We start from the raw sequence: 25187 nt of genomic DNA, 5'->3' as shown, positions 1-25187 counted from the left end.
CCTCAAATGTCATACCCACCTCCCTGGCAGCAGTATGCAGATCACTGGAGCAGTTATTAGGGGGTGCAGTGGACTTCAGGCAGGTGGACCCAGGCCCATCCCTCCCCTACCTGTTACAATTGTGCTGCTTAATGCTTAGTCGTCCAACCCCCCAAACCCACTGTACCCACATGTAAGTGACCCCCTTCACCCCTTAGGGCTATAGTAATGGTGTAGACTTGTGGGCAGTGGGTTTTGAGGGGGATTTGGGGGGCTCAACACCCAAGGGAAGGGTGCTATGCACCTGGGAGCTCTTTTACCTTTTTTTTTGTTTTTGTAAAAGTGCCCCCTAGGGTGCCCGGTTGGTGTCCTGGCATGTGAGGGGGACCAGTGCACTACGACTCTTGGCCCCTCCCACGAACAAATGCCTTGGATTTATTCGTTTTTGAGCTGGGCGCTTTCATTTTCCATTATCGCTGAAAAACAAAAACGCCCAGCTCACACATTGTCGAATAAAACATGGACGTCTATTTTTTTCGAAAATACGGTTCGGTCCGCCCCTTCACGGACCCGTTCTCGGAGATAAACGCCCATGGAGATAGACGTTTCCGTTCGATTATGCCCCTCCACGTTTTCATTTATTAAGTTTCTATTATTACTGCTCTCCAGCTCTTTAGGTTTATATTAGTAAAACAGCCCCATAATGTTTAAGACGCTGCCAAGAAGAAATCATAGGTAATCAGAGAAAGAACATGACAAAGATTATTTAAGGGAGGGCAAGAAACCTGTCATTTTAACTAATCCCCAGGGCTGTCCCGACCATTGGGCATGACTAGGTGGTCACCTGAGGCAGATGTTTATTGGGGGCAGCAAAAAAACAGCTGCAGTCAAAGCAAAATAAAAGTCCTGACAGCCACACAAAGAACGGTCAGAACATACATTAACCTGCATTTATATGGGACGGTTGTGTGATGACCATGATTGTTGAATTTAATTATCAAAATCTTGGGGAGCTGCAGATTAGGGGGCCTGAAAGTTAATTGTGTGTGGGGGGGGGGGGGGGGAGTTACGTAAGGTTGAAGATTCGTCTAGAGTAGCTACCACTCGTGCACATGCTCTGCTGATCCCCAGGGCCGCCGAAAGGGGGGGACAGGGGGGACAAAAGTCCTGGGGCCCGGGCCTCCAGGGGGGCCCGGCACCGCCGCCTGGCCCGCCCTCTGTCGCCGCCTGGCCCGCCCTCCGTCACTCCCAGAACTAACCTTAAGTCTCCTTTCACCTCGCAGCAAGCAGCAGCAGGTCAGGCCACTCCTTCCTTCCATGTCCCGCCCTCGCCTGACGTAACGTCCGTGAGGGCGGGGCACGGAAGGACGGAGGAGAGGTCTGCCCTGCCGCTGCTTGCTGCGAAGTGAAAGGAGGCTTAAGGTTAGTTCCGAGGGCCTGACCTGATAGCAGGTGGAGGGGGGCCCGGCGACCACGGGTGGGTGGCGACCTCGGGTGGGCGGGGCCCGGCGATCTCGGGTGGGCGGCGACCTCGGTGGGGGGGCCCGGGGGAGGCCTTGTCCCGGGCCCTGCTCCAGCTCTCGGCGGCCCTGCTGATCCCAAATGCTGTCTCCCACATGGTAAGGGAGTTAGGTTACGGCCAGATCAGATAACAGAAAGTAATGAAGTATTATTCTTTCAATCCCCAGCATTGATCGGATTCAAGATATGTGCCCTATGTTCTTGTTAGACCACTGTTCCCGTATCTTGACAATCTTGTGACTCACCTCCATGCCAAAAAGTGATGCTGAAACAGTGTTATGTAAGGTATGTGACTTGCCAGGGGCATAGATCATCTCCTTGCAATCCTGTCTCCTGTTTGTTCCTTTTGAGAGAAACAGCATTAGTCAGTCTTTGCATGAGCATTATGACAAGAGGAATTACATTTTCTAATAATCAGTTACTATTTTAAAAATAACTAGTATTGTTTGCTATTGGGTGTGTTTTAGGATTTTGAAAGAAGCAATGTGATGGCTGGATGAAGCAGCTTCAATTAAGTGAAAGAAATGCCATCCTATGAGTTGCCTTTTACATAGTAACATAGTAGATGACGGCAGAAAAAGACCTGCACGGTCCATCCAGTCTGCCCAACAAGACAACTCATGTGTGCTACTTTTGTGTATATAAGTCTGCCCAGCACTAGCCCCGCCTCCCAACCACCGGCTCTGGCATAGACCGTATAAGTCTGCCCAGCACTATCCCCACCTCCCACCAGCGGCTCTGGCACAGACCGTATAAGTCTGCCCAGCGCTATCCCTGCCTCCCAACCTCCAGTCCTGCCTCCCACCACTGGCTCTGGCACAGACCGTATAAGTCTGCCCCGCACTATCCCCGCCTCCCAACCTCCAGCCCCGCCTTCCACTACCGGCTCTGCTATCCAATCTCGGTTAAGCTCCTGAGGATCCTTTCCTTCTGAACAGGATTCCTTTATGTTTATCCCACGCATGTTTGAATTCCGTTACCGTTTTCCTCTCCACCACCTCCCGCGGGAGGGCATTCCAAGCATCCACCACTCTCTCTGTGAAGAAATACTTCCTGACATTTTTCTTGAGTCTGCCCCCCTTCAATCTCATTTCATGTCCTTTTCTTTAGTTTAACTGTATTTTGGGGTCACCAGTTTGCTTTTGCTCCTTCAGATTTTCAGCTCGATTGGAAACTGCTTCTACCAGGCTATGGTGCCATGAGCCTTTCTCTTCACAGAGATGTCGGAAAATTGTTACCTATTGTCACAACTTTATCTAACCCAACGATCGCAGAAACAGTCTTTGGCAGAGAGCCACAGACTACAATTCCTTCCATACTTCAGGGAATGCTGGTTCAAGAGCGTGCTCTCAAAAGTTAATCAAAAATGTACTTGTTCCAATTTCATAGGACTGCCCTACAGCTTGTTAACTGAATTGTCTGTTGCACATTGAAAGATCTTTCCGAAGCAGAGTTCAAGTCTGGAATACACCTCTTTTTGATTGTCTGACAGAGGTTTCTACTCTCGGGTTTCCCAAAACCTGTGTTGGTGACCCCCACAGTTACTTTCACAGAGATGCCAAAGGCGAATTCCTCTGTCCCAAGGAGTAAGATCTAACACCCAAAGATTGAAATTGAAGGCCAAGAGTGAGATTTAGAAAGATTTAAGTGAGCAATTGCTTTGCAAATGAAAAAAAAACCCAGCATAAAAATACAGTGCCTCTGAAAGGATACAGCGTGTTTCTTGCTATTACTACAAATGTCTAACTGGTTGGGTATAGACGGGCTGATTCTCTCTCTCTCTCTCTCTCTCATCAGGGCCAGCTGCAGGCATTGGCAGAAACGGGTCTCTCCTTTGACAAGTATAGTCAGTATTGGGAGAGGTTCCAAAGGTAGAGCAGAGAAGGAGTCTGTTCACGCTTTCCAAAAATACTAGGACTTGGGGGCATGCGATGAAGCTACAATGTAGTGAATTTAAAACGAATCGGAGAAAATTTTTCTTTATCAACGTGTAATTAAACTCTGGAATTCGTTGCCAGAGAATGTGGTAAAGGCAGTTAGCTTAGCGGAGTTTTTAAAAGGTTTAGACGGCTTCCTAAAGGAAAAGTCCATAGACCGTTAATAAATGGACTTGGGGAAAATCCACTATGTCTGGGATAAGCAGTATAAAATGTTTTGTACTTTTTTGGGACCTTGCCAGGTATTTGTGACCTGGATTGGCCATTGTTGGAAACAGGATGCTGGGCTTGATGGACCTTTGGTCTTTCCCAGTATGGCAATACTTATGTACTTATGTACTTATGTGTAGGGAGAATAGGCTCTTTCCAAACAGTGAAGGAGACGTATGGATGATTGAAGTCTTTTATTGGATAACATCAAAGGTGACTCGACACAGCTGCTGAGTTTCGGCACCAAAGCACCTGCCTCAGGAGTCTTATGATGCGATGTTAGATTGCAATGTTGAATCCGAGAAAAAATACAAGGCTGTATTTTACACAATGGGACTACAGCCCACAATCAGAAGCGAACAATTTTCACGAACTGTCAAAGCGGTCTCTGTGAATGTTTTCTTGTCAGTTGTTGCTCACATTTCTAAAGTAAAGCAATCAGGTGGAGGCTGTAGATTACATTTTTCAGACTAAAATATTAATCCTAAATTTTCCAGATCCACAAGATATAGCCTCATGGTTAGTGCAGTGGCCTGAGAACCAGGAGAACTGGGTTCGGTTCACACTGCAGCTTCTTCTGAGTAAGTCACTTAACTCTCCGTTGCCCCAGGTAGAAAATAAGTACCTGTATATAATATGTAAACCGCTTTGATTGTAACCACAGAAAGGTGGTATATCAAATCCCTTTCCCTTACAATGAAAATCAATTCAGAAATGGTGAAAGACAGTATAAACCATCACATAGGAAAGAGAAGAAGGAAGGGAAAAAATGTATCTAATATCACTATTTACCGCATGCTGGATAACACACAGTTAGCCAGGTACAATGTGCTAATTGCCACTAACATAGGACAAGCATTAGAAAATGCTGGCTCCGCCCCCATTGGGTGTCCTGTAAAATTGGCAGCTACCTCTCAGTATATTCCCGCATTAAGCTGCAGTAACTACAAATTTGACTGCACTTTAGTAAAAGGGGCCTTAAGTAATTACCTGGTAATTATTCATAGCTGATCATTTCTCTCCACCAACTGGCTTAAAAGTATCCAGTCGATATTTAAAACTATTTAACCTGCCAGGAAGAGCTCCTGGCCGGTTAAATAGACTAAAGCCAGTTAAGTGCTAATATTCAGCATGAGACAGCTGGTTAGCACCAAAATTCATTGGCTGACCAGCTAAGTTTGGCAGCCAGATAGACCCGCGTAAATAGCAGGTCTAACTTTGGCCGCTACAACTTAGCTGGTCAGCTGATGACTATCAGCTTAACTGACTATTTTTAGCAGCCAAACTAACCCCGGAAATTCAATGTCGGTCACTGGATACGGTCTCAACATTGAATTTCTGGGTTTACCAATGACTGTGGGAGTTAGCCGGGCTCCCTCTCGCAGTCTAGATATCGGCCCCTATTTGCATAGTTTTCAGAGCACAGTGTACTTGTAGGTGCAGGAAAAAGGGATCGAGCAGGGAGAGGTAGTAGGCAGTGCAACTTTAATGATTGAGAGAAGGTGCTCAAAGAGTGAGAAAGCCTTCAAGTGAGTTGACAAACAATGATTGAGACTCGGTGTCTATGGTCTCAGGATATCCATAAGGATGTATTGAGTGAGAGAAGGTGCTCAAAGAGTGAGAGAGCCTTCAAGTGAGTTGACAAACTCTTAATGAGTGAGACTCGGTGTCTACGGTGTCAAGATATCCATAAGGATGTTAATGAGTGAGAGAAGGTGCTCAAAGAGTGAGAGAGCCTTCAAGTGAGTTGACAAACTCTTAATGAGTGAAACTCGGAGTCTATGGTCTCAGGATATCCATAAGGATGTATTGAGTGAGAGAAGGTGCTCAAAGAGTGAGAGAGCCTTCAAGTGAGTTGACAAACTCTTAATGAGTGAAACTCGGAGTCTATGGTCTCAGGATATCCATAAGGATGTTAATGATTGAGAGAAGGTGCTCAAAGAGTGAGAAAGCCTTCAAGTGAGTTGACAAACAATGATTGAGACTCGGTATCTATGGTCTCAGGATATCCATAAGGATGTATTGAGTGAGAGAAGGTGCTCAAAGAGTGAGAGAGCCTTCAAGTGAGTTGACAAACTCTTAATGAGTGAGACTCGGTGTCTACGGTGTCAAGATATCCATAAGGATGTTAATGAGTGAGAGAAGGTGCTCAAAGAGTGAGAGAGCCTTCAAGTGAGTTGACAAACTCTTAATGAGTGAAACTCGGAGTCTATGGTCTCAGGATATCCATAAGGATGTATTGAGTGAGAGAAGGTGCTCAAAGAGTGAGAGAGCCTTCAAGTGAGTTGACAAACTCTTAATGAGTGAAACTCGGAGTCTATGGTCTCAGGATATCCATAAGGATGTATTGAGTGAGAGAAGGTGCTCAAAGAGTGAGAGAGCCTTCAAGTGAGTTGACAAACTCTTAATGAGTGAGACTCGGTGTCTACGGTGTCAAGATATCCATAAGGATATAATGAGTGAGAAAAGGTGCTCAAAGAGTGAGAGAGCCTTCAAGTGAGTGTGACAAACTCTTAATGAGTGAGACTCGGTGTCTACGGTGTCAAGATATCCATAAGGATGTAATGAGTGAGAGAAGGTGCTCAAAGAGTGAGAGAGCCTTCAAGTAAGTGTGACAAATTCTTAAGCCCCGATGCTCAAAACTCTGGTGCTGTTCAGAACAGAGCCAGAAAATGCCACCACAACAGCACCGAGGAATTACTTCCTAACACTTGATGCTAATAGTATGCAAATGATATGCACGCTATTAGCTTTGAGCTGTTGTGGCAGCGGGAGGATGGTGTCTGGCACATGTGCTCAAGAGTTGTGCATCAAGCACATCTGTTAATCACACATACAGAATCCCAGAGGGGGAGGAGGAAGAGCTTCATGGCAGCGCCGGCGCCACCGTGTTTTAAAAATGGCTGCCGAGACCCACGAGGCTACTATGGTAAATCTCAGCAACCATTTTGAAAAACACGGGGGCATGCAGGATGTCAGACTCACAGAAACAGAAGCCTGCGCGGCCACATTGCTGATCTGCAAGGGCAGGCTTCTACATGGAATGTTGCTAGTGGAATAGCAACATTAACATTCCATGTAGAATCTCAAATAGTAGCAACATTCCATGTAGAATCTCAAATAGTAGCAACATTCCATATTCCACTGCACTAACCACTAGGCTACTCCTCCACTAACAACATTCCATGTAGATTCTCACATATTGGTTTATTTAGATTTTGCTCACACCTTTTTCAGTAGTAGCTCAAGGTGAGTTACATTCAGGTACTCTGGATGTTTCTCTGTCCCAGGAGGGCTCACAATCTAAGCTTGTACCTGAGACATTGGAGGGTTAAGTGACTTTGCCAAGATCACAAGAAGCAGCAGTGGGATTTGAACCAGCCGCCTCTGGATTGCAAGACCAGTGCTCTAACCACTAGGCCACTCCTCCACGGTTAACTTGTCTGTTTATGTGCTGAATATCAGCACTTCACTGGCCAACTGCTGATTACAACCTCAGAACCCCCCCCCCCCCCCCCCCATAGCAGGTTTTGACTTGTTATTTTCAGCGGCACTAAGGGGGGCTTTTACTAAGGCACGCTCACGTTTTTAGTGTGCTCTAAAATTGGGCACGGTCTAAACGTTAGAGATGCCCATAGGAATGCATTGGCATCTTTAATGTTTAGCTCGCACCCAGTTTTAGCGCACTCTAAAAACGTGAGCGTGCCTTAGTAAAAGGGGGTCTAACTGATTAAGTCCACTGCAAATTAGCATTTAGCACCTAACAGCTGGTTTCTGGCTGATAAGTTGCTCTGAATTTCAACTCAAATATTTTAAAAAGTACGTAAGCACCAATGTTCACAATCGTATGCACTCTCGCAGCTGATTTGACCTCATGATTGCCTGGAATGAATCCTTACCCTAGGAATGGATTTGAAAGTTAACACATAGGTATGGAGAAAGTGGCATAATTATATGTTACAGTAACTGAAATTTCCAGGGCTGAATGCAAATATCGTCTCCTGTCGAAAGTAACATCACCATTGTCTTTAGGAATTGCACATCCTATATAATAATTCTCACTTCCAACATTCTATGCGCCTGCCTGCCTGTGTCTGTAACTTTCTTCACAGATGGGCTCCGAAGCCCTAGCTGATGTCACTAGACCCATTATGATGCATCCTATATAATAATTCTCACCTCCAACGTTCTGACTTGCCTGGGTCCGTGGCTCATTCCGAGTTGGTCTGCTAGGCTCCGTAGATCAGGCTGACATCACCGTAGCCTTTGTGATGTCAACTTCAGAACCCGGGGGAAAAAAACATGCCTCACAGCTGATCCATGTCCAGAGAAGGGTCGCTGGACATGGGTAGCTGGAGGGGGGAAAGGAGAGAGAGGAGGGTCGCTGGACATGGGTGGCTGCAGGGGGGGCAGGGGTTCACTGGAAATGGGTGGCAGGAGGGGGGCAGGGGAGAGAGGAGGGTCGCTGGACATGGGTGGCTGCAGGGGGGGCAGGGGGTCACTGGACATGGGTGGCTGCAGTGGGCGCAGGGGGAGAGGAGGGTTGCTGGACATGGGTGGCTGCAGGGGAGCCGAAGAAAACCTTGCTAGCGCCCATTTCATTTGTGTCAGAAACAGGCCTTTTTTACTAGTTCAAATCATATTACTCCTACTGTTAATTTAAGGAAGCAATATTCAGATATATGCAATTTGATATGATACATTTATTTGTTGTCAATCCCATTGTTCTTATATTTGTTTCATTCAGCACCTCATTCATCGACCCGCTGCATTGGCTGTTACTCCGCATATTAGCTGTTGGATTGGTTGCTACACAGCCTATCAGCTGATTGCATCCATTTCTCCTCTATTTGAGATAAGTGCATTTGGTTCATTTTGATATATTTTGGAGCCTTATAGTGCCAGTTATAAACTTTTTTATATGCAAAGAAAAAAATATAAAAAATGTAAATGTTGGGTGATGATGAAATACTTAATACATGAATTGAATTGTAGTGGTACAATAATATTTTCAAAGCTGAGTGGTAATGCATATAAGAAAGTCACTGTCTATTACAAATTACAAAACTGTTTTTGTATTTTTAAAAAGATGTTAAAGAAAATTTATTGCCCACCATATTAGATTATGAGCCTACTAGGAACTGAGAAAGTAGCTGCATATAATAAATGTATACCGCCTTGGTTGTTCCACGGAAAGGAGATATATCAAATCCAAAACCATGACCCATGACTATTGATATTGGTTGTGTATTTTATTGATGTGAACATAATTGGAGAAAATATTTCCTCACTCAACATGTAATTAAACTCTGGAATTCGTTGCCAGAGAACATGGTAAAAGCATTTAGCTTAGCAGGGTTTAAAAAAAAAGGTTTGGACCAATTCCTAAAAGAAAAGTCCATAAGCCATTATTAAGATGGACTTGGGAAAATCCGCTGCTTTTTTCTAGAATAAGCAGTAGTGGTGGCCCTACCATTAGGCCAACTGAGGCAGGGGTCTCAGGCGGCACTCTTCAGAGAACGGCACTCTCCCTTTCCCTCCTCAACCCTCTTCCCCATGTTTACCTTATTGTTTTCTTCTCCTAAAGGTGGCAGTAGTAGCGGCAGTGATTCCCCTAGGCTGCCCTGCCGCCGGCATGGCCTCATCTCCCTACTGCGGCCCGCCTCTTGACATAACTCCTGTTTCCTCTGAATACCCACCTATCTCTCCCTGTTTCTCACCCCCTCCCCACCACTACTATTCCCTGGAATGCTTATATTTCACTTATAGATTCTGATATTTGTCATCATGTGCTCATTTCTGATCTGAAGAAGGTATTGCCTTCAAAAGCTAATCAAAAATATATTAAGTTAGTCCAATAAGTAAGGTATCATCTTTTTGTTGTTGTTGTTCTCTTTTATTCAGTCCTGGATTAACCATTAAGCAACATAAGCACAGGCTTAGGGCCCCAAGGGAAGGAGGGGCACTACAGAATTTTCTACCTCATCATGCCCTTAACTCTTTCTCTGCTGTCTGCCCCACCTATTATCCAACATGAATTTCAGTGTTTATCTAATCATTATAAATATATATCATGTTTAGTTTCCAGTAGCATAGCAAGCAGGGGGTGAGGGTGTGTGTGTGTGTGTGTGTGGGGGGGGGGGGGGGTTCAGGCCCCCTTGTGGCACCAGATGCATAGGTAGCACGGATGCTCAAGCCCCACCAGCCAAAGTGATTCACCACTGGACTCCCCCGCCCACGCTGCCCGAGCAGCAAGAAATTGGCGGGGTGCTCCAGCCACCAGCGCTGGCACTTTCACGCATGCTCAGTTCATGCATTAAACAGAGCATGCTCAGAAGTATCAGCGTTGGAGGCTAGAGCACTTGCTGGCCTTCCTCGCTGGGGGGGGCTCCAGAGGCGAATCTCTTCAGCTGATAGGGCTTGAGCATCCCCACCAGAAAAGGTATGATTCGGTGGCAGCAGTGACTGGGGGGACAGAAAATGCTCCCCCCCACACCAGTCCACCCCTGGGCTCCCTCCAAAATTAAGTTTTGGCTACACCCCTGCTTGTTTCATATAATACCGATATTTCTCAGCACTTATTGAGTCTTAATGTCTTTTCAGTTAAGCAATGGAAGGACCAGTGGCATAGCCCACTTTGGGCTCAGGCCCACCCAGTAACAGCACACCTATGATGTGGTTGGCAGAGATCTCCAAGCCTCACCAGCCAAAAACTCCCAACAACTGTCCCTCCTGCATACCTTGTAAATAGCAGGTCTTCGCCTGCAGTGAGCGGTGACTGATATATACTGCTCGCACCGGCCCCACAGCCTTCCCTCTGATGTATTCCCACCTATGCGAAAATAGGAAGTTTCATCAGAGGGAAGGCTGTGGGGCCAGCATGAGCAGTGTGTATTAGTTACTGCTTGCTGTCGATGAAAATCTGCTATTTAAAAGGTATGCACGGGAGGGGAGGATGTTTGAGAGACCATATGGCATGCATGCAAGAGAGAGAGATCAAATCACTTGTGGTACAAGGCAGAGTTCTTCTGCCCACCCATCTTGGACCCAGGCCCACCCAAAATTGGGTATCTGGCTACGCCCCTGGGAAGGACTGAGGGGCACCATTGTTGAGTTGTGCCTAGTGCATCAGTTGGTCTTAATCTGGCCCTGGTTTTATTTCTAGTTTATTACTTTTAAAAGTGGACTAACATGGCTACCACACCATTTTACCATCTACACAGATGATGTTACAATCTACATTCCCTTCAGACATGATCTAACAGAAATCAATAACGAAATTAAACTCGGCTTGAATACCATGGATTCAAGGGCAAACTCCTTCCAATTGAAACTGAATACTGAAAAAACACATTGTCTCATCCTCTCATCTCAACACAATACATACAAACCAACAACCTTAATCACCCCAGAACACACCCTCCCTATTTCAAACAGCCTGAAAATACTCGGTGTGACAATCGACCGCAACCTCACCCTCGAGAGCCATGTGAACTCTACAATAAAGAAAATGTTCCACTCGATGTGGAAACTTAAACGCCTAAAACCTTTCTTCCCGAGGGAAATATTTCGTAACCTAATACAATCAGTGGTGCTAAGTCACGTTGACTACTGCAACGGAATTTACGCTGGATGCAAAGAACAACTTACAAAGAAACTCCAGACCGCTCAGAATACAGCCGTCAGACTAATATTTGGCAAATCGCAATTCGACAGTGCCAAGCCCCTCCGTGAAAGACTGCATTGGCTGCCAATCAAAGAACGTATTACTTTCAAAATCTGCACCCTTGTCCACAAAATTATCTATGGCCAAGTCCCGGGATATATGACAAAACTTATAGACCTACCACTCAGAAACATAACCAGATCATCTCGAACATATCTAAACCTCCACTACCTAAACTTCCACTACCCAAACTGCAAAGGACTTAAATACAAAGTAACCTATGCATCCAGCTTCTCTTATATAAGCACACAATTATGGAATGCACTGCCAAAAGTTGTGAAGGCAACTTATGATTGCCTAAACTTCAGGAAATCATTAAAGACCTACCTGTTCAAAAAGGCATACCCTGCCAACCCAACATAAATGTCTGCACTCTGCAACACAACATAACCAAAGCTTGTACTGGACACTAAATAATCTTTCCTCTCCTTTATTCCGATTGTAACTGAATCATATGTTCCTTACTCAACCATAATACCACCTGTATTTGTTTCTTTACCGGACTGGCGAATGCCACTACGGTACTATGTAAGCCACATTGAGCCTGCAAATAGGTGGGAAAATGTGGGATACAAATGTAACAAATAAATACATTTTATGCAATTGATTTTAAAATGCTGTACACAGCTGTCTAATGCAAGGGTTAGCCTGTGTGCAAGACCCCTTTCTGCACTCTGGAGGAGATTCTATATTTGGTGCCTAAAAATCCAGTGCAGAAATCCATGCCAACTAAGCGTATTCTAGAAGCAGCACCTAGATTTCGACACAGAATATATAGAATATACTTAGTTGATATCTCAGCGCCTGAAACTATGCGCATTCATTTATACCAATGAAAACATGGCGTAAATCCCTGCACATAGATTTACGCGCAGTGGGCCATATTCTATAACTACGCACGTAAATTTTGGAATGCCCACGAAACGCCCATGTCCCCACCCGTAACCATGCCCCTCTTTGCCTGCGCGCATTACAAGTTTTGACGCGCTTCATTAGAGAATACGCTTAACGAGTTGTGCGCATAAATTCTAATTAGTACCAATTAGTGCTCATTATTGCTTGTTAGGTGCTGTTATCAGCACTCGTTAGCTTGTTCAGTTCCGCGCGTTGTTATACAATCCGCTTGGATTTGGGCACGGATCTCCGGGCGAGCTATATAGAATCTGGAGGGTATGTGCCCACAAAATTGTGCACGAAAGCCACGCGAGTTCTGCACAAAGCCTGAGCATGTTTAATTGCATTGGCCCCTGAATTCCCTTCCTCTTGCCCTATTGTTCAAGCAGGATCTCTCTGTTCCCTAACACCGTGCTGCAGAAACGAGCCAATCCATAAATCTGCCTTGCTTTTAGGAAATGTAGTTATTTGATGACAATCTGGGTTCAATTCAGTGCTACTAATGACCACAGTAGGACGTTTTTAAAAATTTACTGGCAGTCACAAACAGTTCCTTGAAACTATTTTGACTTGTCATCATCAATTTTGCATAACTGGCTTTTTCTTTTTTTCAGAAGATGCACTTATTAAAAGAAGAAATGGGGCATCATGAACTCATTGAACCACATATCCTGAAAGGTGCAGTCGCTGAATCATGAGGTAAAACTCCTGTCCCCAGCCTGTCAAGAGGAGCTGAAGCAATCCAGTGGACTGAGTGCAATAAGATAGCGATAAAAGCTTGACTCATAACTTCAGGGAAACTACACCTTTTCTGCCCTTCTTTGCTAAAGACATATGAAAGGAGACATGGCATATTTTCAAAGCACTTAGCCTTCCAAAGTTCCATAGTAGTTGTTGTTTTTTTTCTAAAATTGAATGCAGTTAGCACGGACATTTTCACTGTAGACTCACAGAACTGACCTGTCTGGAATAGAGATTTCTGGGTTCTTGCAAAACAAAAAATGGTACAAAACTGGGATCATTTAAAACTTTGGTTAACCCAATAAATTACAGATTAGCTCGCTGTTCAAATAGACCCTTGTTTTAACCACTTGTTGTCCAGTGGTTGGAGCAATAGGCTAAGAACTGAGGACACTCCATGGGCAAATCATTTTGGGGGGTAATTTATCAATCATTTGAACACAGAACAGCCTTTTACACACCCAGGTAAAATTGCCCAGGGGTATATGCACACAAAAGTAAGCATTTAGAAAACATAGGGCCCTTATTTAAAGCAATTTAAGCAGGGGTGGTGTTTGGGGGGTGGGGCAACCAGGGCGATTGCCCTGGGCCTCCATTTCACAGGGGGGTCTCATGACTGCCTCAAATTTAAGGATATATTTATTTATTTATTTATTTGTTGCATTTGTATCCCACATTTTCCCACCTTTTTGCAGGCTCAATGTGGCTTACATTATGCCGTAATGGCAATCGCCATTTCCGGAATGAGAAATACAAAATAGTATTATAAATTATAATTATAAATTATAAAGTAATTTAGACAAACAGTTCATTTCAGGCATAAGAGATAAGGGGGTGATGTGTTAATGTTCATTAGTAACAAACTGATTGAAGTAGTCAGGTGTGGAGAGTAAATTATAAAGTAATTTGGGTAAACAGTCACATTTCAGGCATAAGAGATCAGATGAAAGAGAAAGTAGGGATGGGGAGGAGTAAGATGGGGAATGGGAGAGCTAGTGGGTGAAAGAAGAAGATGGAAATTTGATAGGTAGTTGAAAAGTAAAAAAAGAGGCAAAGAAGGGTGAGAGAGAGGCAGAAAAGAGCTAAAAAGGAATGATCAATATGTCAGAGGCAGGAATAGTTATATCCTCCCCCCTCCCCCCCCCCCTGCAACCATCTCTTTTCCAAGCTGAAAAGTCCCAACCTCTTTAGCTTTTCCTCATAGGGGAGGAGTTCCATCCCCTCTATCATTTTGGTCGCTCTTCTTTGAACCTTTTCTAATTTCTCTCTATCTTTTTTGAGATACAGCAAGCAAAATTGAACGCAATACTCAAGGTGGGGTCACACCATGGAGCGATACAGAGGCATTATGATATTCTTGGTCTTATTTTGCATCCCTCTAGCACCCCTTCTCTGTCCACTGCACCACAAGAAAGACAATAGACAGGAAGTGATTTTTGCAGCGCCGCCTCCCTTGTGCCCTATGTGGGCACAATGCCCACACAACCCTTAGGATGACCCTGCACAGTTCAAACCCATCTCTTTCCACATCGGGGACAATTATTACGTACATGTGTTCAAAGTAGGGTATGCATCTTTCTGGGTGTGACAGTAAATTTTGCAATCTGTGAAATTACAACCATAGATTTGTATTAATCTGTTTTCAACATGCCCCATATACCACGATGGCTCCATGAAATCTATTTAGGGCAGGTATTATAGGGTAAGCATTCCTGAATCAGATGGAAGAATGCTTTTTCAAAGTAGTAGACACTAGAGATGGACTGTCTTCGAAACAGATGTCACCCGCCGATAATAGTTCAGACTATCAGGAAAGAGTGTGTACTATGGTGCACAGAGTGTGAGCTTTTCTTAAAGTGTGCACTATGGGGTAAATTCAAGTAAGGTCACCCATTGCCGCCGAGAGGGGGGGGGGGGCAGGGGGCACAAGATTCCCCTGGGCCCAACTTCCAAAGGTGGGGGCTAAGTGCCAGCAATAGAAAAACCACTTTCTTCAGGCTTCCAGTGGCCGGCACAGGCAGAAGGCTGGATTGGTCTCTTGCACCTGGGGCCAGGTTATCACATTAACTCTGCTCTGCCGGCTACGTCCCACCTCCTATGTGAAGTACTTCCTATTTCTGCATAGACGGGAGGGGAAGCGGCAGGAAGAAGGACCAGTGACAGACAGAGCAGAGTTAATGCAGGAGCAGGAGACAGACCGTGCGAGCAGTAAGCAACTGTCAGGTGGGGGCCCTGAGGAGGGGGCCACCCTCAAGATTGTTTGCCCCAGATCTGGCTTGGTTTTTCAGCGGCCCTGAGGTCACCTAAAGTTTGGTTCCAAATATTTGGGAGCTAGGCATCAATTCTATAATGGCAGTTCCGCGTGGAGCTACCGTTGTACAATACTAACGTAAGTCTGTATTGATAAGCCTAACTTTAGGTGCGAGCAATTGACATCAGCTCAAAGGCTGGCAAAGTGCTCATGCGTAATTTTTGCACTTAGGTGCATAACTACATGTGCTCTATAACATGTGTGCACAAGTTCTGGGCACGCCCCCTCCCCCACCCATGCCCCCTTAAAGTTACATGCTATGGATTCTATGTGCACAGTTCATAGAATACCGCCTAAGGTCAGTTGTAAGAGTAACTGCTAATTGATGTCAATGAGCTCCAATTAACACTACATAGTGCCAATTGCTGCTAGTTAACATCAGTTATCAGCTCATTATTATATTAGGTTACACACTCAACCAATCCTATTCTATAACTTCCGCGTGCAACTTTGTGAACTAACCCCCAGATTCTATAAACGGCACCCGCTTTGTTGTCCCAGCGTTGGTGGGAAACCTTTTACGACTCTCACTGAATGAGTTTGACTCACATTTGTAGGTTATCTATACAACCTTGATCGACGGGTTTTGGTCTTTAGGTTGAGAAGCCATACTGCACTCGTGCCCCACGGAATTTTATGTCTGTGGTGAAATAATAACACTCCTGATGCAGGCCATCCAAGCCGAAACACGGCCATGTCAAGTCATATGAAGCTCATTAAAATATTATTTCTTTTTATCGTCATCTCCGTTGTGTTGTTTGTTTTCTGCCCAATTTGCCTGTGCAATTAAATTGAGTAATGAACCAATTAGCACCAATAGTTGGCTCCTAGCAATCAATTATTGGCACTAATTGGCAACAAATTGGATTTGCGCATGCATCTAGCTAAGCGCTATTCTATAAAGATGTGTACGTAAATCTTTTAGAACATAACTGAAAAGGGGGTGTGGCCATGGGAGGGGCATGGGCGGATCAAGGGCATTCACTAAAGATGTATTGTAGAATCCAGGCAATCCATTTCAGTAGGTGCAAATCCTTACACACAAAAGTTGTGTCACGTTCCCTGTCTATGCAGAGTATGGGCACCGGAGGATTGGATGGCTATCTTGGTTTTGGGCTTGTTCCAGGTTTGGGCGGCCATCTTAGTAGGGGGCAGCTTAAGTTATAGCAGCCATCTTGAAGTAGGGCAGCTTCAGGAAGGAAGCCCATATTTGGGCTTAGGGTGTCACCGATGGGGGCAGCCATCTTGATTTCCGCTGTGCTAGTTTGGGCCTAATTTCTATACTATTTAAGACTCTGCCCTCAGTCCTTCCGTGCTTAGGCGTCTACTCAGTTCGCTGATTAGTTGCAGTGCTTTTGGATCTACTACTGACTGCTGCCTGGTATCAACCTCTGCCTGTCCCTGGACCTGCTACTGACCGCTGCCTGGTATCGACCTCTGCCTGTCCCTGGATCTGCTATTGACCGCTGCCTGGTATTGACCTCTGTCTGTCCCTGGACCTGCTACTGACTGCTGCCTGGTCTAATCCTGTGGACTTTGTGCTGGACTTTGTTCTCTCTGCTGTTGGCTACCCGCACTCAGGGGCTCAACCCCTGGGGAACGGTGGGAGACACAGGGGGAACTCGGGGTTTTGACCGACAGCCCGGTGAGGGGTTTCCCTCATCGAGTACAAGGGCTCACCTCTCCTTGTGGAAAGCATTACAAGTTGGGCATGGATCCCAACTCCACATGCTAGTCTATAAATGGCACCCAACTCGGAGTGCAATTTATAGAATAGAGCTTAGCGTGGGCAGCAAATACTGAATGTAGTCCTAAGTGTGAATTTGGATTTGGGGGTATTTGTACATGAGCACACATACATGATGATTCGCTCATGCACACACTATCATGCACACATATGGTATTTTGTTGGGCAGGCTGGATGGACCGTACAGGTCTTTATGTGCCGTCATCTACTATGTTACTGTGAAAGAGTGAGAACTATTAATGACATATATTTTGAAACAAAGAAAAAAAACAAAACGACAATTTTCTGGCTGCCATCCTTAGCAGACACTGACAGTCACCTATGAGTTGTGATTCAAGGAGAAAGCTGCAGAGTGGATTCCATAATTTTGATCACTGATTTGCAAAACAAGTGAATCTGGTTTTAAGTAGCAGGTAACACAGATTGCACATGTAGTTCAAATTCTCCCTATCCACCCCATTAAAATTTGAGTCAGTGCCCCGGGGAGGCACCAGAAGCTTAAAGCTTCCTGTTGGGCACAGACCAAAGCTGGCTGGAAGGACAGAAACTCATAGGATCTGGGTCTCAGCTCAAGTACAGCAGCAGGGTTTTTTTTTATATTTTACTGCTTCATCCCAGCAAGGCAAAAATATTCATCACAGATAACAGTGAAGAAGTGTTAATGAAGCATGTGATGAGAAAGTGAAGAAGGAAATACGAAGGAATTATTTTCAGAGTCAACTCAGACCTGTTCTGTGGTGTATTACATCAACTTCACACTCCACCTCTGTGCCAGAGCTCAGTTCCCTACGGTGATATGAATGAAGCGCTATGATTTTTTTCTTCTCTCTCCCTCTTTATGGTGTAATAAAACATCTTCGGCATTCCACGTGCTATAGGTTAAGGGAGTGCCTGGTCACAGAGAGAACAGGTTTGCTCAGAATAATTAATAGTTATGCCACCCGTGTCCCAGCCTATAGAGGTTGACTGCAACCCACGGGCTAGGCACTTTGATGAGAATTTTTACAGCATCGTCAAGGGAGAGAAGTCGGACAGTGTGGCCTGTTCTGCATTCAGCTTCCTCTGGAAAAGTGAAAAGCAGATGTGAACGAGAAAACCTGAATACCCCAGCAGCAGAGGAAACCGGCTCCACACGTCAACCTGGTAAGAAGCTCTGAACTAGTTATTTGTTAAAAATACGTTGGCCAAGGAAACCAAGTAGAAGCAAAATTCTTATTTCTGACTGGGTAGATAGGGTCCGGGTGGTAGATTTCAAAGCAATACAATGGATCACATACATTACCTGGCCCATCCACCCTCAGTCTGTGGATCTTGATCCAAAATGCCGCCCCATTCTATTCATACATAGAAGTGTTTGATGATTTATGATTTATGGCTTGTTTGTTTATTTACAACCCACCTTTTCCAAGGCAGAATACAAAAAATATACATCATTAATATAAAATACGCAATGTTGAACAGAAAAGCAAACAAATTATATCGAGGTAGAAAAATGTTCTCAAGTGCCCAAGGGGAAAAAAACCTGTCAATTAAGTCGAAATTCGGGTCAGTCCTTTCAATGAAAGGCATTAGAAGAGCCTGCAGTGCTGTGTGTAAGGGATCTCTGCTTTCTCCAAATGAGCAGATTTGACAAGACAGGTTCAGTCTACTTGTGTTTCTAGGATGACCCGAAGGCTTGGCAGGTCAAATCATTCTGGATTTGTATTTGCTGTTTGCAGTGAGGGTTACTAAAGGAAAGCTTGTCAATTTCTATTTCTTTTGCAAAACTCATTTATTGGGAAAGCTCACCCAATAGTCTCCTTCTGTTCCTCTGAGCTTTGAGCACAGTCAGGACCAGACCTATTGGACTTCAGTGCTATAAGTTTTCATTTGCAGCAACTTAAGGTCTATCCTTATTTTACTCTATACCCCCTCAGCCTAGTTGTTACAGAATAGCCCTCGGGATGATGCACATAATGCAGCCCCCTCTGGGGTGGGGTACACATGCAGCGTCTAGTTGGTTGGTGTCACCTTTGAGTCGTGACTGAAAATCCTTCCCCTCCAGGGGCTGCCGACACTGTTTCTGCAGCATCTCCAACACCAGCTGGCTTAAGGAGCTGAAACCTTACTCAAAGCCCACCTCTTTGATGTCGCCTTCGGCACATAACCATTATACCTCCATTGAGGAAATCTAGACTACCCCAACTTGACATTTCGTCCTTTAGATTGTAAGCTCCTTTGAGCAGGGACTGTCCTTCTTTGTTAAACTGTACAGCGCTGCGTAACCCTAGTAGCGCTCTAGAAATGTTAAGTAGTAAGTAGTAAACCAGGCCTGGGAATTGTCCATCTGCAGTGCCACCAGGCTGACCCCAGTCAGACAATGCTCCAGCAAGGCAGTCAAGGCCATTTTCAAACTGTGAGTTCTGAGGCAAGTCTGTGGGGGAACTTTTACCCACTGGCTTACTACCAATTTCCAAAACTGAAAATAGCCTCAGCATTAAGTACTTACAGAGATCTGTTGCCTGTTTTCCCTGTGGACTTTTTCTCTCTGGAAAATGCATCTGCAATGTTCAAAAAGCAAAATTGAAGGGTTTACAATCTAAGCTGGTATCTGAGGCAACGAAGGGTGACATGACTTACATACAGGCAGAAGGAGCTGCAGTGGGATTTGAACCTGGCTTCCCTGATTGATTCTCTAGCCATTAGGCTGTTCCTCCTGATCCCTGAATGTGCTTCTATACATATTCAGAGTGGGCAATTTTCATACCCCCTATTTACCTTGGCAAATGGGTTTTTAAAATTGACCTCCCCATAATTTTGCCATATTGTATATCAGCAACTAAAATAGCTACAAGACAGCAAAACAAGATAAAAGCAATCAATCAATCAATCAATCAATCAATCTGTTTTTCATTATGAAAGCACAAAAAGAACATAAATCTTAGAATAAGTCAAATTGCATATGTCATAAAATGCAATACCTCTTTGCTCCCCTTACTAGGCCCTGAAAAGGGTGGGGGGGGGGGGGGGAGAGACATACTTCTCGGGAGGCTATTGGAGTCTTTGCAAGGTCTGACATCTTTTGTTAGAGCAGTATAAGAGCCATCCAATGACGATGACGGGCCTGAGTTTTTGAAACCATAGAAGCCCCTTCTTCAGGTGAGAATTACTTTGCATTACCTGTGGATGTCTCAAATAGGTCAGGCTCATCAGCATTTCTGGACAATGAATTATATGAAGGAAATCGATGAAGAGGGAAAAGTTGATTTTGTCTTTCAGAGTCAATTCAGCCTTCTTTTATGGTGTTTCCTGTCAACCTTCCTTTCAAGTCCATTCTCCACCTCAGAGCTTTGTCCTGTACTGTGTCATAATTTGGAGTCCGATGCTTGGTTCATCTTTCCAAACAATGTTCATAAGAATAGCCATACTGGGCCAGACCAAAAGGTCCATCTGGCCCAGTATCCTGCTTCTAACAGTGGTCAATCCAGATCACAAGTACCTGGCAAAATCCCAGAAATCAGCAATATTCTGTGCTACTTACCACCAGGGATAAGCAGTGGCTTTCCCTAGGTTTACCTTAATAATGGTAATGAACTTTTCCTCCAGAAATGTGTCCAAACCTTTTTTTAAACCCAGCTATGCTAACTGCTTTTACCATATCCTCAGGTAACAAGTTAGAGAACTTAACTCCAATTTGTTTTAAATGTACTTCTTAGTATCCTCATGGTGAGTGTCCCCTAGTCTTTACAATCGATTTGCATTTACAGCATTTTTATAATTCAGGTATGATAAATCCCTGCCCAATAGAGCTCGTAATGGAAAGGGGTACCTCAGGCAAGAGGAAACAAGAGGACTTGCCCAAGCTCATAAAAACAGTTAGGGGTAGCAGTGGGATCTGAACCCTGTTTTCCCTGATTCTCAGACAACAGTTGTAACTAGACGGCCACACTGATTTTTCATTGCTTTTTTTTTTCCCTTGCCTTTAGTCTCATTCTATTCTATTCTGCAATTTCTATTCCACTTTTAACTTGCAATTCAAAGCAGATCATAGAGTGAAGAGGTATCCCAACTGTATAGAATTACATTAAATCAATAATCTAATCTTAATTTTAAAAAATATCCATCAAAGTCATTTTTATAAAACATAACATTAAGAAGCGAACAAATACGTTTTTAAAACCTTTTAAAAATAACTGTAAGGAGTAGTTAAGCAAACTGCTATAGGTAGACAATTCCATATTTTTGTGCCTTGTAGGGCAAAAGAATGTTCCCAAATAGACTTCAATCACGTGTTTTTTTTTTTACAGAAGGGACATCAAGAGACAGATATTTAGAAGTCCTTAGATGCTCTCTATGACTTGGGAATATAAGCAGGTTTCCTACCATATCTGAATTAGCACCATAAACACATTTATAGACCACAAAGGCTATTTTAAATTGAATTTTGAGGTTCTAATCTTAGCCAATGTAAGTTATTCAGGAGCTAACTTCACAAAAGCTGCCTGATCCAAAGATGAATCTAGCAACATGAAACGTATTAAGCCTTATGTTAAGAGAATTAATTCCTAGGATGGAGCAGCAAAAGGTAACAGTACACCCACATGTAAACTCAATTTTTTTAACAATGATATCATATCTTAATTTGAAACAGTAGATTTCTTTCCCCACCCATTCAGCTGGACATACTCTGGATTTGATTCTTTCCTCTGATAATTCATTGTTTGCTTCCACTGATTTCTCAACTTCTTTGCTTTCTTGGTCAGAACATTTAGCTAATCACTTTCATCGTTCATTATCTTTATCTTTTCCTTCCGTTAATGTTGCGAGTTCAGGATAATGGTCTAGAAAACCTTCTTAAGTTGACTCAACGACTGCATCTCTACCATCGTTCTCTGTGCCTCCTGACTTTGAGATGCAGTCCTTGGATTCACAGGCTCAGTTTTATCATTCTGTGCTTTCTGATTCAACTGAAAAGTTGGACCCACTCCAACTTCATAGGGGTGGTACGACACGTATGAATCGTTGGTTTCATCCTGGCTTACGGTTGTTAAAGAGACAATATCGTAGTGCAGAGAGAAGGTGGAGAAAATCTAGAAATTCACAGGACAGAGTCTTGTAAACAACTGCATAGGGACTGTAATTTTCAATTTAAGAAAGCTCATGTGATTCTATTTTTGAAAAAAGTTAAAGAAATCTACCAATATTTCTAAAGATATCTATGTTATTTTTCAGCAACTGTTGAGTTCCCGTAGGGATATTAATCCTATTATGCCCTTCACCTCAAGTTTTATCTCAATTATTTTTTGTCCAAGATTTCGGAATTGCCGAAATCTTTCCCACCATTGCACATTCCAGATCCTAAATCTCATTAATTTAAATAATACTGTTCCTCTCACTCCTTGTGAAACTGGAACCCTTTCTCTTTTCTTTTTTTTTTTAATTGTTTTTTATTAGAAAGTTTGTAGCAAACCATATTACCCAGTTATTTGTTGATCAGGACATGAAAGTAAGATCGCTAGAAAAGAGGACTTACAGGGAATCTTTTTGTAACCACAGAAACTTAGGGGTCCTTTTACTAAGGTGCACTGAAAAATGGCCTGCGGTAGTGTGGGCGCAGGTCTTGGGCGCGCAGAATCATTTTTCAGCGCATCTGTAAAAAAGGTCTTTTTAAAAAATGTTGCCAAAAATCGATGTGCAGCAAAATGAAAATTGCTGTGCTGCACACCCATTTTGGGCCTCAGACCTTACCGCCAGTCATTGACCTAACAGTAAAGTCTCACACGGTAACCGGGCGGTAATGACCTACATAAGTACATAAGCACTGCCACGCTGGGAAAAGACCAAAGGTCCATCAAGCCCAGCACTCCGTTTCCGACAGCGGCCAATCCAGGCCCCAAGAACCTGGCAAAACCCCAAAATTTAATAACGATCAATGGACTTTTCCTTCAGGAATCTGTCCAGACCCCCTTTAAACTCAGCAAGGCCAGCTACCGTCACTACCTTCTCCGGCAATGAGTTCCAGAGTCTAACCATGCGCTGAGTAAAGAAAAACTTTCTCCAATTTGTTTTAAACCTACCACATTCTAATTTCATCTTGTGTCCCCTGGTTCTATTATTGTTAGAAAGCGTAAACAAACGCTTCACATCTGTCCGCTCTACCCCACTCAAAATTTTGTAGACCTCTATCATATCACCCCTCAGCCACCTTTTCTCCAGGCTAAAGAGTCCTAGCCTTCTTAACCTTTCCTCATAAGGTAGTTGTCCCATCCCTTTTATCATTTTCGTCGCCCTTCTGTGCACCTTCTCCAATTCCTTTATATCTTTTTTGAGATGATGTGACCTACACGCAACAAATGCCACTTGGCGCGTGTCCGGCAAGCGCAGCAGAAAATAAAAATGATTTTTCGGCCATGCGTATTGGACGTGTGCCAAAAATGAAATTACCACAAGAGCCACACAGTAGCTGTGCAGTAACTCCATTTTGGCACACATTGAGCGCACGTAGACGCTTAAGCAGCTTAGTAAAAGGGCTCCTTACTGACTTTAAGACTGTAACCTGCACAAGCTGTCATGATCAACAAATAAGTGAAACTCTTTCTGTGCATATTGGTTCATCAGTTTGGTCTTCTTTTCAGTTGCAATCTTTAATATCACTTCAAAAAAAACTCTTGGTACATTAAGACCTACCTATTGCTCTCTTGATACCTTCCCTGGAGTGGAGGAGTAGCCTAGTGGTTAGTGCAGCGGACTTTGATCCTGGGGAACTGGCTTTGATTCCCACTGCAGCTCCTTGTGACTGTGGGCAAGTCACTTAACCCTCCATTGCCCCTGGTACAAAATAAGTACCTGAATCTATGTAAACTGCTTTGAATGTAGTTGCAAAAACCTCAGAAAGGCGGTATATCAAGTCCCATTTCCATTTCCCTATTTGAGATTCTACATGGAATGTTGTTGTTGTTGCTACTATTTGAGATTCTGGAATGTTGCTACTGTTTGAAGATTCTACATGGAATGTTGCTGCTGCTACTATTTGAGATTCTAGAATGTTGCTACTATTTGAGATTCTACATGGAATGTTGCTAGTGGAGGAGGTGCCTAGTGGTTAGTGCAGTGGACTTTGATCCTGGGGAACTGGGTTCAATTCCCACTGCAGCTCCTTGTGACTTTGGGCAAGTCACTTAACCCTCTGTTGCCCCAGGTACAAAATAAGTACCTGTATATATGTAAACTGCTTTGAATATAGTTGCAAAATACCACAGAAAGGCGGTATATCAAGTCCCATTTCCCTTTCCCTTCTTCATGGCTGAATATGCCAGATCCTAATCTTCTCCCTCCACTGTTGTTGTCAATAGTAAATCACAGTCTAACCATTGGGCAAGTCCCAACCACTTGGAAAACTGCTGTTGTATGTCCAATTCTGAAGAAAGCTTCACTTGATCCTGCAATACCTGCTCATTACCACCAGGTGTCCAACTTATGTTTTTGTCTAAGATTTTAGAAAAGATTGTATTTTGTCTTTTGTTGATAAATCATTAGCATTGCATCCAAGGCAATCAGGTTTCAGACCACATTTCAGTAGCGAGTCAGTTCACACTGCATTATTAAGTGAAATTCATTCTCATTTAGACAGGGATTACGTAGTTCTTGTAGTATCGTCGATTTATCGGTTGCTTTTGATTTGGTTCACCCCAACTCTGCTTCTTTCTTACATATCATCATTAGGGATCTCAGGGGTTGTTTTATGTTGGTTTTCGTCTTTCTTAACAAATAGAACTTTTAAAGTTACTTCTGCTAAGACCTTTTCTGATACCCAGTCTTTATACTGTGGAGTCCCTCAGGGCTCCATTCTTTCTCATCTTTTATTTTACCTGCTCTTGAGTTCCTTAGCTGCTCTTATCAAATTATTATTATTATTATTTGCATTTGTATAGCGCTACCAGACGCATGCAGCGCTGAACACCTGACACAAAGAGACAGTCCCTGCTCAAAAGAGCTTACAATCTAAGTAATACAGACAAACAAGACAGTTACGGGTGAGGGAAGTAATGGCTGAGAAGGGAGGAAGGGACAAGGGGAGGGCAATTCTGGCTAGGAGCTAAAAGCAGCAGTGAAAAGGTGGGTTTTCAGCATAGATTTGAAAAC

General features: G+C 43.8%; 1 protein-coding gene across 1 annotated transcript in view; it reads left to right on the top strand.

Annotated features, from left to right (window-relative positions):
• The first annotated feature begins 18069 nt into the window (after positions 1 to 18069).
• The window catches only part of LOC115472179 (proton channel OTOP2-like), a 52118-nt gene continuing 45000 nt past the window's right edge, over positions 18070 to 25187 (top strand). Inside the window, exon 1 of the mRNA XM_030206334.1 lies at positions 18070 to 18209. The gene's annotated coding sequence lies outside the window, so the exon portion shown is untranslated. The remainder of the gene's footprint in view (positions 18210 to 25187) is intronic.

This window comes from Microcaecilia unicolor, chromosome 6 (assembly GCF_901765095.1).
Source record: "Microcaecilia unicolor chromosome 6, aMicUni1.1, whole genome shotgun sequence".
NCBI classification, from domain to species: Eukaryota; Metazoa; Chordata; class Amphibia; order Gymnophiona; family Siphonopidae; genus Microcaecilia; species Microcaecilia unicolor.
The sequence above is the reverse complement of the archived record's forward strand: the minus strand, read 5'-3'. Positions and strand labels throughout refer to the sequence as shown.